Genomic DNA, 13,858 nt, shown 5'->3' on the forward strand with positions numbered 1-13,858 from the left:
ATAATTTCCGAAATGCGCTGTGTTATTATTTTGTGGCTGTTCCGTATTTCTATGTCCCTCTTCCCGTATTTGGGCGCGAGTGTCCTCTGAAATACGTAATTCTTGTACTACTTGTGCCAACTGATCTTGCACTTCCCGGATTTCTCTTTTGTACTGTGTATTGATTTGATTTTGATTTTGTTTGAATTTTCTAATTTCTACATACTCTTCAGTGTCAGTGAAGGCTACAGGTGTTGTGTTATTCAGATCATCATCTACCTTTGTACATAAGTTAGTGAACTGATCTGAAAGTTCGGCTACTTTATCCGATAGTGAAATTATTTCCTCTGTATGTTTTTCTGAACCAAGTTTCAGAGTATCTACTGTGTCCTTTAAGTTTTCCTGAGTTTTTGCAAGTTGCGTAACCGAATCGGTAGATGCAACTGAGTCAATTTTAGCTTGCAAGGTGTCGTGATTTTCATGAACAATGGTTTGCAGTTCTTTTATGGCTGCTTCGTGATTCTGTAATACATTTTCATGCCGCGAAAAAATAGGTTGAAAATGCTCACAAATTTGTGTTTATACGTCATTACAGACCTTTTGACATTTCGATTCGATGTTATGTAACTCAGTGGTTAAATTTTCACGTGTTTGTTCAAGTGTAGTGTCTAACTTTTGAAGATTTTGTTCCATTGCGTCTAACTGTTGCTGTGTTTGTCTCTGGTGTTGTTCCATTGTGTTTAACTTTTTAAGATTTTGTTCCACTGTGTCTAACTTTTTAAGATTTTGTTCCACTGTGTCTAACTTTTTGAGATTTTGTTCCACTGTGTCTAACTGTTGCTGTGTTTGTCTCTGGTGTTGTTCCATTGTGTCTAACTTTTCAAGCTTTTGTCCCATTTGTTGCATTAATTGTAATAACAATGCACTGGTGTCTGAAACATGTTCCTCAGTGGTTTTCGGCAGTGAAGTTGCACCGGCAACATTCACATTTTGACAAGCGGAAAATGTGTCTTGACTCATTTGAGAAAACGGTGAGAACCCAAAACCTGAGTCTGCAGTATTTGCAATATTGTGTTCTGTCATTCCCGATTCCTGAGGCGAGCTGTTGCCGACCAATCGATCGATAACGCTTCCCTGTTCACTACCTGTTTCACTGTCTACACCATTGTTTGCCGCCCGCTCCATTTCCCTATGCGCAATTACCAAATTACTACTTTGAACATCAGTTAATTCATTACTCGGTGGCGCTAACACACTGCTTTCATTTTCACAGTCATTTCTCAGTTTACTTTGGAGCCTAGTATTACGTTTTTCACACGCCATTATTGTCACAATATTTCACACGACAACACAGAAAAGCACAATTTGAAGAGCAAAAATAAGAGAACACATTAACATAACACTGAAAATAATATCTAGTTAATTGCAGCTGCGAAATACTTGGTGCAAATCTACATGCATGCCACAACTGTTTTACTGTACAACAATGAAAGACTGCAACTACAAAGGAGATTTTCTCTACAATTGCGAGCTAGCAATAAACAAAATCTACACTAATTACACAAACTACAACAAAAAATCAGAAGATTCCAGTGAGGTATCCTCGGCTAAGGGTCGCCATATGAAACGTCCCCTTTGAACAATTATACGTGACTGTGCTTAACCTGACACACAATATTTTGTTAGCGCAACGCAATCTGACTTTCAAAATTCCCTACAAAAGAATGGCCCTGACTAACATTAAACTATACCTTTCACAAATCACTTACCTCACAAAAATCTTCGCTGCTCAAGCTACTGCAATACAGCGAGCGCCACTACTGCCAGCTAAATAAAAGATTCAAACTATGGAAGGCACTAACTACTGATAGGGATAGTTAGCAAATGAAAGATATTAATAGAGAACAAACAATATATTTACCTTGATATCATCATATATAAATATAGCAGTTCATGACAAATTTCAAAACTCCGCCATCTCTCTCCCCACATCCACCACTGCTGACGGCTCACCTCCAACTGCGCAACGATACGCGCTGTTCACATCCAGCTGCCGCTGCCCAACACTACAATGGCAGACAACAATGCAAACTACCCACAGACTGCACACAGCACAGCCAGTGATTTTTCATACAGAGGTGGCGTTACCAATAAAAAAACCTAAACAGCCTACTTACAACTTCACTCGTTCTGCTCTTTTTTTTTTCTTTTTGTCAGCCTCACAGCCTCTGAAGGAGCCTAGCCGGAGCTGCAGTATTGCCCCGCTTCACTCCTCGGAGACACTGGCCAGCTTCTTCCGCTTCGTCAGCTTCCTGAATGAGCTCTCTTGCACTCTGATTTCGTCTCCTCGCTTCATAGTGTGTGCTCAGCGCAATGACAGCACCTCTCTCTATGATGTTGTTCTGCTGCACTGGCGTTAAACATTTCATTGACACAGTCCCTTATTGGGATCAGCACAGTAGTTCGAGGTGTTTAATGTATTCAGATGTTTCCCCATTTCTTTAATTTTTCAAGTTCGTTTCATCGGCGTTCCGTTAATTATAGAACGAACTGTTCCATAAACATGTGACTTACTAGGTACAGAGTGTGCTCATTTTGTAAGATAGGTATGTCATTCTGATTTTTGTAAATTACTGAAGTTCATGTCAGAGGGAAAGAGCAAGTTATGTTACTGTTAAACAATCTTTGGTCTTGTTGTGGCATAGTCTTTGCTTCTGCGCACTCTGATACATTCTCAGTTGAAGTGTGGTAGGTGATGGACGTATTGAGTAGTGCTGTGTTGACTTGTGATTATATCTGTTAGATAAAGAAAGATTTCTTGCAATGGATAGCAAGGATGATTATGATGTATATATTGGAAGACAAAACGAATGTAAATTTTGAATAATCTTATTACTTTTTAAAGAGAAGAAGTTTGAAGTAAGATTGGAGCACTGCGCAACTAATTTTTTTAGAATAATTATTTTCAGATAGTCAACTTGTTCAGAGCTGAGAGAATGGCCACACCTCTTCCCTGAGTCATGCGTTAAGATATCAACTGATTAAGCTGTTTGGATTTTAAAGAACATTGTACTCTTTTCAAATCGCTGTTCACTTAAGCATAGCATTGTTTGGACCAATGTTATGTGTGAAGATCACGCGAAGTTTTACTCCGTCTTTTTGAATACATACTTCATTCTAAAATCGTTGTCTTGGTATATCATTTCAAAGAAATATTTCCTCTCCCCCTTCCACTGTTTAAAGAAGGTTACAAAACTGAACGATGTGGTATGCAACAGTTTCAAGGTTTATTTAAAAACAGACGTCTTCTTTGCCGCCGCATGCTTACAGTTTGATGTGCTTCCGAAAAATCTGTAATAATGTTGCCAAGATGCTAGGTAAGTGGAAATTTAAATTAGGGTCATATAGTTGTTTTACTTCAACTGCGCATTTAATGTAAAGACAAATCGTATTTACACCAGTTATGTTCAGTTCAAATTAGGTTCTGTCTAGTCAAAGGTTAGCATACGAGTTTAAGTTGGATAACGGTTTGTGGGTACATGGGTTTGGTAGTAAGTAGATTTTTCATGGAGTGGGAGGTAAATTTGAGCTAAATTTCATACAGAAACGTATAGTGTGGAGGCTACAACATCAGTTCCCTATTAAAATATTAGTTTCTAACGTGGTAAGCATATATTCTGTATTATGCGTTCCACAGCTGGAAAAGTGTGTAACTGCCGCGTGCCACACACAGAAAAATTTACATAAAATTTGCTTATCGTTTTTATTGGAATATTTGCTCGTATGTTTGAAATGGGCGTTCAAAACGGTAAAAAAAAAGAACAACACTATGAACACCATGTTTCAGCAGTTATACATCGTAAATATATTGTTTTTAAATAATTTTTCTCAGTGAACACATTTTCAGCTCTTGTCAGTACCAAGCGATCAATACGTAAATCTGATTTATCTGTTAAGTCTGATTTAGCTGTTAAGTCACCAGATCCAGCTGCTGTGATGAAAACGGTGAACAGAATTCCATTGACGAACCCGTCAAATTCCAACTTATCTGATCAATGGCTAACTCAATAAGCGTGGGTAGCCATGCCAGGAGAAACATTAACAATTAACGGACGGACAGGTTATGATGGAGGTGACACGAGGAAATTGTGTGCAGCCACGATGTAATACAGAATTAGTTAGTCACGGCGGTTACGAAGTAACAACCGGTCTTATGCTTATAACTGAAAGATTGAGTGAACCCTGTTTTATTTTTCCTCGCGCTGGTGGGGGGTGGGGGGGGGGGACGAGAAAAACTTGTTCGTCGGCTGTTGATAATTGTTTTCAGGCGCCTTCTCAGAAAGCGCTTACCGCCTGCAAATGACGTTTTTATGCAAGTCACGGGGGACGCTTCTGGAATACAACAATAGCCGACTAACGCAAGACGTGCCCCGTGCTGGGACTTAACTATGCGTCAAAGACCAAGACATACGTTCTCTTTAGAATGAATGCAGTTAATCTCCTGGGAATGCAGTTATATTCATTCAGTCGTCTATCCCACAATCTCTCGTAACTACGAATTTACTTGATATACAGGACATAAAATCCCGTCTGAGGCCTGCGCTCATTTTTATGTTAATAATTGGCAACCGGTGCTGTACAATCGCAATAAAGTCATGAGATGTTCAATTGACTCTTTTATTAGAACATGTTACGCGTTTCGGAATTACACCCATCTTCAGACATCTGTTACAAAAAAGTACAAAATATAAGTGAACAGCACACTTAACACGTCTCAACATTACAGAAAATGAGATCTGGTCATATGAGTTACATACCACAAACTTCAACCCCTTCCTAACCAACCAGGCGTACAGCCTTGACAACTCAAAGACAGCGTCGAATAACGTATAACTGCGACACAGGCAGTCTTGAAGTAGAGCGTATACTGACGCTAAACAAGTCAACTAGCAGCGAAGCGCCCTCGGTGGGGGGCGCTGCATGGTCATGTGCTCCATGCGTTCACATGTAATTTGATAGTAATATACTTAGCATGTAATTATACACCCTGTTAGATGTTACATGCTGAGTATGTTATTATCAAATTACATGTCAACGCATAGAGCACATGACCATTCAGCTTCCCCCCCACTCCCCCCACACCGAGGGCGCTTCGGTGCTAGTTGACTTGTTTAGCGTCAGTATACGCTCTGCTTCAAGACTGCTTGTGTCGCAGTTATACGTTATTCGACACTTTCTTTGAGTTGTCAAGGCTGTACGTCTGGTTGGTTAGGAAGGAGTTGAACTTTGTGGTATGTAACTCATATAACCAGATCTCATTTTCTGTAACGTTGAAACGTGTTGAGTGTGCTGTTCACTTATATTTTGTACTTTTTGTAACAGATGTCTGAAGATGTGTGTAATCCCGAAACGCGTAACATGTTCTAATAAAAGAGTCAGTTGAACATGTCATGACTTTATTGCGATTGTATAGCATTGGTTGCCAATTATTAACGAATTTACTTATTCCGCAAACTTCTTGGTACGGCCATTTACGGCAGCTAGCGTATAAATGCTCGTTTGATACATTCTAACCGTTTTTCTTGCTGCTATTAATAATACACTCCTGGAAATTGAAGTAAGAGCACCGTGAATTCATTGTCCCAGGAAGGGGAAACTTTATTAACACATTCCTGGGGTCAGATACATCACATGATCACACTGACAGAACCACAGGCACATAGACACAGGCAACAGAGCATGCACAATGTCGGCACTAGTACAGTGTATATCCACCTTTCGCAGCAATGCAGGCTGCTATTCTCCCATGGAGACGATCGTAGAGATGCTGGATGTAGTCCTGTGGAACGGCTTGCCATGCCATTTCCAACTGGCGCCTCAGTTGGACCAGCGTTCGTGCTGGACGTGCAGACCGCGTGAGACGACGCTTCATCCAGTCCCAAACATGCTCAATGGGGGACAGATCCGGAGATCTTGCTGGCCAGGGTAGTTGACTTACACCTTCTAGAGCACGTTGGGTGGCACGGGATACATGCGGACGTGCATTGTCCTGTTGGAACAGCAAGTTCCCTTGCCGGTCTAGGAATGGTAGAACGATGGGTTTGGATGTACCGTGCACTATTCAGTGTCCCCTCGACGATCACCAGTGGTGTACGGCCAGTGTAGGAGACCGCTCCCCACACCATGATGCCGGGTGTTGGCCCTGTGTGCCTCGGTCGTATGCAGTCCTGATTGTGGCGCTCACCTGCACGGCGCCAAACACGCATACGACCATCATTGGCACCAAGGCAGAAGCGACTCTCATCGCTGAAGACGACACGTCTCCATTCGTCCCTCCATTCACGCCTGTCGCGACACCACTGGAGGCGGGCTGCACGATGTTGGGGCGTGAGCGGAAGACGGCCTAACGGTGTGCGGGACCGTAGCCCAGCTTCATGGAGACGGTTGCGAATGGTCCTCGCCGATACCCCAGGAGCAACAGTGTCCCTAATTTGCTGGGAAGTGGCGGTGCGGTCCCCTACGGCACTGCGTAGGATCCTACGGTCTTGGCGTGCATCCGTGCGTCGCTGCGGTCCGGTCCCAGGTCGACGGGCACGTGCACCTTCCGCCGACCACTGGCGACAACATCGATGTACTGTGGAGACCTCACGCCCCACGTGTTGAGCAATTCGGCGGTACGTCCACCCGGCCTCCTGCATGCCCACTATAGGCCCTCGCTCAAAGTCCGTCAACTGCACATACGGTTCATGTCCACGCTGTCGCGGCATGCTACCAGTGTTAAAGACTGCGATGGAGCTCCGTATGCCACGGCAAACTGGCTGACACTGACGGCGGCGGTGCACAAATGCTGCGCAGCTAGCGCCATTCGACAGCCGACACCGCGGTTCCTGGTGTGTCCGTTGTGCCGTGCGTGTGATCATTGCTTGTACAGCCCTCTCGCAGTGTCCGGAGCAAGTATGGTGGGTCTGACACACCGGTGTCAATGTGTTCTTTTTTCCATTTCCAGGAGTGTATTTAATTTCCAGAATGTTTCACTTTTTGTATGCCAGAGCTAGATTTTTCTGGAAACGTATGGTTCTGTTTTTAAACATAATACTTATAAATTTGAAACAGTTCACACACATATTTTTATACAATTAAAATACAGCTTACGTTCCCTCTTTTCTGTCCTATCAAAATAGAACGGAACGCAGATTTTGGCCGGACAAGGAAAACTTCAATGTAAGTCAGCACTGGAAGTAATTACATCCAAATACTGTCTAAGAGTATACATACGGAGCGATTTAAAGTGGAACAAGTGAGGCAGTTGGCAGACAGGAATTCGTTGGGAGGATCCTCATGGATCGAAGTCCACCCAGAAAGGAGGTAGCTTTCGAAAGCCTTGTTCGACGAGCACCTGAATATTTCTTGTCAATTTGGGATCCATAAAAGATAGGACTGTTGAAGAAAATAGAGAAGATCCAAAGAAGAGCGGCACTTTTCGTTACAGGTTCAATTAGTAAGCGCGAAATCGGCACGTAGATGCTCAGCCAACTCCAGTGCCAGACGCTGCAAGTCAAGCTTTCTGCAAGTGGTTGACAGTTAAAGTTCCAAGAGCGTACGATCTACATCTACATCTACTTCTACATCCATACTTCGCAAGCAACCTGACGGTGTGTGGTGGAGGGTACTTTAAGTACCTCTATCGGTTCTCCCTTCTATTCCAGTCTCGTATTGTTGGTGGAAAGAAAGATTGTCGGTATGCCTCTGTGTGGGCTCTAATCTCTCTGATTTTTTCCTCATGGTCTCTTCGCGAGATATACGTAGAAGGGAGCAATATACTGCTTGACTCTTCGGTGAAGGTATGTTCTCGAAACTTCAACAAAAGCCCGTACCGAGCTACTGAGCGTCTCTCCTGCAAAGTCTTCCACTGGAGTTCATCTACCATTTCCGTAACGCTTTCGCGATTACTAAATGATCCTGTAACGAAGCGCGCTGCTCTCCGTTGGATCTTCTCTGTCTCTTCTATTAGCCCCATCTGGTACGGATCCCACACCGGTGAGCAGTATTCAAACAGTGAGCGAAAAAGCGTACTGTAACCTACATCCTTTGTTTTAGAATTGCATTTCCTTAGTATTCTTCCAATTTATCTCAGTCTGGCATCTGCTTCATGGACGATTAATTTTATATGGCCATTCCATTTTAAATCACTCCTAATGCCTACTCCCAGATAATTTATGGAATTAACTGCTTCCAGTTGCTGACCTGCTATATTGTAGCTAAATGATAAAGGATCTTTCTTTCTATGTATTCGCAGCACATTACACTTGCCTACATTGAGGTTCAGTTCCCATTCCCTGCACTATGCGTCAATTCGTTGCATATCCTCCTGCATTTCAGTACAATTTTCCATTGTTACAACCTCTCGATATACTACAGCATCATCCGAAAAAAGCCTCAGTGAACTTCCGATGTTATCCACAAGGTCATTTATGTATATTGTGAATAGCAACGGTCCTACGATACTCCTCTGCGGCACACCTGAAATCACTCTTGCTTCGGAAGACTTCTCTCCATTGAGAATGACATACTGCGTTCTGTTATCTAGGAACCGTTCAATCCAATCACAGAATTGGTCTGATAGTCCATATGCTCATACTTTGTTCATTAAACGACTGTGGGGAACTGTATCAAACGCCTTGTGCAAGTCACGAAGCACGACATCTACCTGGGAACCCGTGTCAATGGCTCTCTGAGTGTCGTGGACGAATAGCGCGATCTGGGTTTCACACGATCGTCTTTTTCGAAACCCATGCTGATTCCTACAGAGTAGATTTCTAGTCTCTAGAAAAGTCATTATACTCGAACATAATACGTGTTCTAAAATTCTACAACTGATCGACGTTAGAGATATAGGTCTATAGTTCTTCACATCTGTTCGACGACCCTAGAAGAGTCAGCCAATATATTGCTTCCTCCTGCGTAGATCCCGTGAAGAGGTCAGGAAGGTAAAATTGGAGAGGTACGAGGCTTAACGGCAATCAGTTCTCCCCGCGTACCATTCGCAAGTAGGATAGGAAAAGGATTAAGTGACAGTGGAACACAAAATACCCGCCGCTACACACCGTAAGATAGCGAGCGGAGCACTGGTGCAGAAGTAGACGTAGGCACATTTTACTCACGCAAAAAGTTTTAACCACTGCTTTACTTTTACCTCCATAGTAAATATTCGTTGCACAGAGGAAATTATATTCTGGAAAGACAGCATCTGTCGTTGAAATCCACTCATACTACCCCAATACTTTCCAGAAAGCACGATATTCTATTGAAAAATGTCCCTGATATAAGTCATGTGCTTCACACGTTACAGAAACCCAGTGCTCTTCGTTCGGACGTGCGCCTGTTTCTGGATGACACCGCATCATGATCATGGGTCGGGCGTCGAGCTTCAGTGTACTGACATGCCCAAACTCCTTACCGAAGTCCAGTGAGCGTTTGGATGTAGGAACAAACTGAAAGTCTTCCCAGAGGCGTCGCCAACGATCTGGCAGAGCCTGTCCAAAGCAACTGTGCGCGCGTTCAACAGGATGCAAGTCTCATCGAATGGTTTTTTCTGGATTTACTGCTGGTCCGGAGAACATTTCGAGCGTTTCTCGGGATGTGGCCACTGTAAGTTCTGTAACGCAGTAGCGTGTAACTAAGACTAAAAAGAATAGCATCGACGAATGGAACCCTAAAAGAAACAGTTTTCGTCTGAAGTGTGTTAAGTCTACAATTTTGTTTTCGCCGTTTTAAAATACACTGAAGAGCCAAGGAAACTGATAGAGGCATGCGCATTCAAATACAGAAATACGTAATATGCCTATATAAGGCAACAAGTGTCTGGCGCAGTTGTTAGATCGGTAACTGCTGCTACAAATGGCTGGTTATCAAGATTTGAGTGAGCCTGAATGTGGTATTATAGTGAGCGCAGGAGCGATGGGGCACAGCATCTGCAAGGTAGCGGTGAAGTGGGGATTTTCCCGTACTACCATTTCACGAGTGTACCGTGAATATCAAGAGTCCGATAAAACATGAAATCTTCGACATCGCTGCGGCCGGAAAAAGATAGTGCAAATACGGGACCAACGACGACTGAAGAAAATCGTTCAAGTGACAGAAGTGCAACCCTTCCGTAAATTTCTGCAGATTTCAATGCTGGGCCATCAGCGTGTGTCAGCGTCCGAACCATTCAGCGAAACATCCTAGATATTGGCCAACTTGCATACTCTTGATGATTGCGTGACACAAAGCTTTACGCCTCGCCTGGGCCCGTCAACACCGACATTCAACTTTTCATGACTGGAAACGTGTTGCCTGGTTGGACGAGTCTTGTTTCAAATTGTATCGAGCGAACGGACGTGTACGGGTATAGAGACAACCTCGTGAATCCATGGAATCTGCATGTCAGCAGGGGACTGTTACAGCTGCTGGAGGTCCTGTAGTGGTGTAGGTCGTGTGCAGGTGGAGTAATATGGGACCCCTGATACTTCTAGATGCGACTTTAACCGGTGACACGTACATAAGCATCCTGTATGATCACCTGCATCCATTCATATCCGTTGTGCATTCCGACAGACTTGGCCAATTCCAGCAGAACAATGCGACACCCCAAACGTCCAGAATTGCTACAGAGCGGCTCCAGGAGCACTCTACTGACTTTAAACGCTTCCGCTGGCCACCAAGCTCCGCATACATGAACATTATTGAGGATATCGGGAATGCCTTCGGCCGAGGTGGTCTAGCGGTTCTAGGCGCGCAGTCCGGAACCGCGCGACTGCTACGGTCGCAGGTTCGAATCCTGCCTCGGGCATGGATGTGTGTGATGTCCATAGGTTAGTTCGGCTTAAGTAGTTCTAAGTTCTCGGCGACTGATGACCACAGATGTTAAGTCCCGTAGTGCTCAGAACCTTGGAATGCCTTGCAATTTGCTGTTCAGCAGAAATCTCCACCCCTCGTACTCTTACGGATTTATGGACGGCCCTACACGGTTCATGGTGCCAATTCCCTTCGTCACTACTTCAGACATTAGTAGAGTCCATGCCACGTTGTGTTGCGGCACTTCTGCGTGCTGGGGTCCTACACGATATTAGGCTGGTGCACCAGTTTCTTTGGCCCTTCAGTGTAGATGGCAGTAGCGGTTAAGTGTTGGTTTAGGTGGCAGGACACAAGTGTCATAAAGTAAGCTTTCGCGTGTGTAAACATAACGACATCAAAATATTAGTCGATTTGTGATTGCTTCACACAGTTATTCTCGACTGAAATCAACATCTGAGCCCAATTTGCGGGAAGTTTTAATTTTCTGCTTTAACATGAAGAAACCTGAGGTTGAGGCTCTTAAAGTGCTGGGTAAAACATATAGTGAAGCAACTATTTGTGAAATGGCGTGCAGAGAATGGTCTGTACGCTTCAACAACGGTGATGGTGACGTCGAAGTCTGGCGTGGCGGTGGAAGAGAGGTTCCCGAGGCTACTGAAACCGACGTAAACAATCACGGTGGATCGTTGTCGAAAGCAGTTGATGGGTTTAAGCCGAACGCAGGAAGACAGACGGCCACAGTACACGAATAGACATGAACAGCTAATTTTGCAGAATGACAGTGCTCAACCGCACGTGGTGACACCCGTCGAAACATACTTCGAAAGTTGAAATAGGAACTCCTACCCAACACCCGTATTCTCCAGACATTTCTACATCTTACTGCCACCTTATTCGACCAGTGGCGCACCACCTAGCTGACCAGCACTTCAGGTCACATGCACAAGTGCAAAATCGGATTGATTCATGGATCTCCTCAAAAGACGCCCAGTTCTTCTGGAGCGGGAATCGTATGCTGCGAAGAAGATGAGCGAAAGTAGTGGCCAACGAAGGCCAATACTTTGAATCGTAAATTCTTTGCAAGTTTTCCAGAATAAAGGTTCTAACTTCAAGAGAAAACTGCTCAAGCAAAATTGTAGATCTAATATCTTAGTTTAGATGATTACATAACAACATTTTTTGCTATTAACGACATGAGTAAACAACAAAACATAAAATTAGTTGAATAGCTGATGTATTTAATAGTACTTCTTGAATATTGTAGTTGAGGATCTTATATTTCTGTTTTAAACGTTTTCTTGGGGTGGCTTTAGCAATAAGAAAATTCTTAAACAGTTAAATGAAAAGGAATAATGTTTCTAGTTACTCACAAAAATATTTTGTTTTCATTTTGCTGAAATAGAAGCAGCGACAGGAAATCTTCCTGTTTTTACTCGTTCACTAGTTACCTGGTTGTACGAAACTGACGATACACTGTGTTTCTGAAGAGTGCTGAGAAAATTAACGTAGGCGAATTATGGCCGATCCCACATTTCCAATCCACTGATAAAGAAAGTTTTACTTGAAAATACTCCTGCCTAATAATGGGAAATCAAGCAGATGTATAACGGCGAAACCCTGCCCTCTTTTGTAAAAAATTCATAATAAAAATATTGGTTTACGTTAAACGTGACAAAAACTTGTTTACTGCAAATTGGTAACGTAGGAGAAACGTATGAAACTAAAAAAATTATTTTTATGCATGTCCATATTTCTTTCTCTTTCGCTATGTGTTTTGAAGCCATCAGTGTGAATAAGAATTTTCCACCCTTTTATTCAATAGCTAGAGCACAATAAAAATCTTTTGCGACGAACGAATTTAGAAAATTAGTTTTTGAGAGTTTCGCTCACTCACAATGATTCTGTAGGTCTTCCCATTTACAATGTTGAAGGTGATTTACTTTCAACTAGTTTACGTAGGTTACAGCAGATTCCAAGAAACACCACTTACACCATTCGATTCTGTGTGTCTGTGTTACAGAGAGAGAGAGAGAGAGAGAGAGAGAGCGAGAGAGAGAGAGAGAGAGAGAGAGAAATAGAGAGAACGTGAATAGTGCGTACAGAACAAACATAGTACAGAACAAGCATAGTTGACGATTGAGATGGTTCTATGATACTGGAACCGCATCAGAAAATAGAATATTGGTGTGCATAAATGTTAAACAGTTTGAATTAACAAACAATATGCGGCTTATGACACGCATTATTCTGCCTAATGTGCACGTAACACAGGAATACCTACACTATGCATTAATGTTACCAGTTTGGTCTTTTTGCTACTGACTATACCGAGAAACATGGGATATATAAACGTGAAAGTACGGAAGTTTTACACTGTACTGTTAAAGTCAGATCAGCAGCAGCTTTTAGTACAATACGTAAACACTTGAATTTTTTTAAAATTAATCACCGTTCCTCAAAACTTCCACTAGCAATGTTGAGAGCTGCTTGATGCATTTAATTACTTGAGCTTGTCGAATCAGTTCTCCTTATTTCTTTCCTTCTCTTGTCCCGTTCTGGCAATCTTACAAACGTTGCTCCCTCCTCCTCTGAGGCGCAATGACGGTTGCACTTTAGCCTCCTGTTAAAAAAGTTAGAAAGCGCATAGACTGTATATTATTTCTGCAAGAAGACGATGATGAGATTTTGCTTATGTGAGTTTTTCTGTGTCGTATGGGGTCAACGTTGGTGAGGGCTACTGGCGAAGAAGGGATTTAGAAGTGGATAAGAGAGAGAGGGAATCTCATATAAATGAAGAAGAAAATTTATGGGAAGTAGATGAAGGGTAGGATATTGCTACTAGGCAAGGGGAAGGATTTTCGGCCAGGCAGGAAGGGAGGATTGGATATATCATAAGCATGTTTAAAGTTGAGGATGTTTTAATTGATACGCTCGAGGACGGGTGCAGATTAAAATTACTCGAGGATTGATTGCTGGGTGTTTGAAGAAGAAATAACTGCTGGATGCGCAAATGCAGATGCAGCAGCAGTCAAGGAATCTCGCG

The sequence above is a fragment of the Schistocerca piceifrons genome, chromosome 4 (genome assembly GCF_021461385.2).
Source record: "Schistocerca piceifrons isolate TAMUIC-IGC-003096 chromosome 4, iqSchPice1.1, whole genome shotgun sequence".
In the NCBI taxonomy this organism is placed as follows: domain Eukaryota; kingdom Metazoa; phylum Arthropoda; class Insecta; order Orthoptera; family Acrididae; genus Schistocerca; species Schistocerca piceifrons.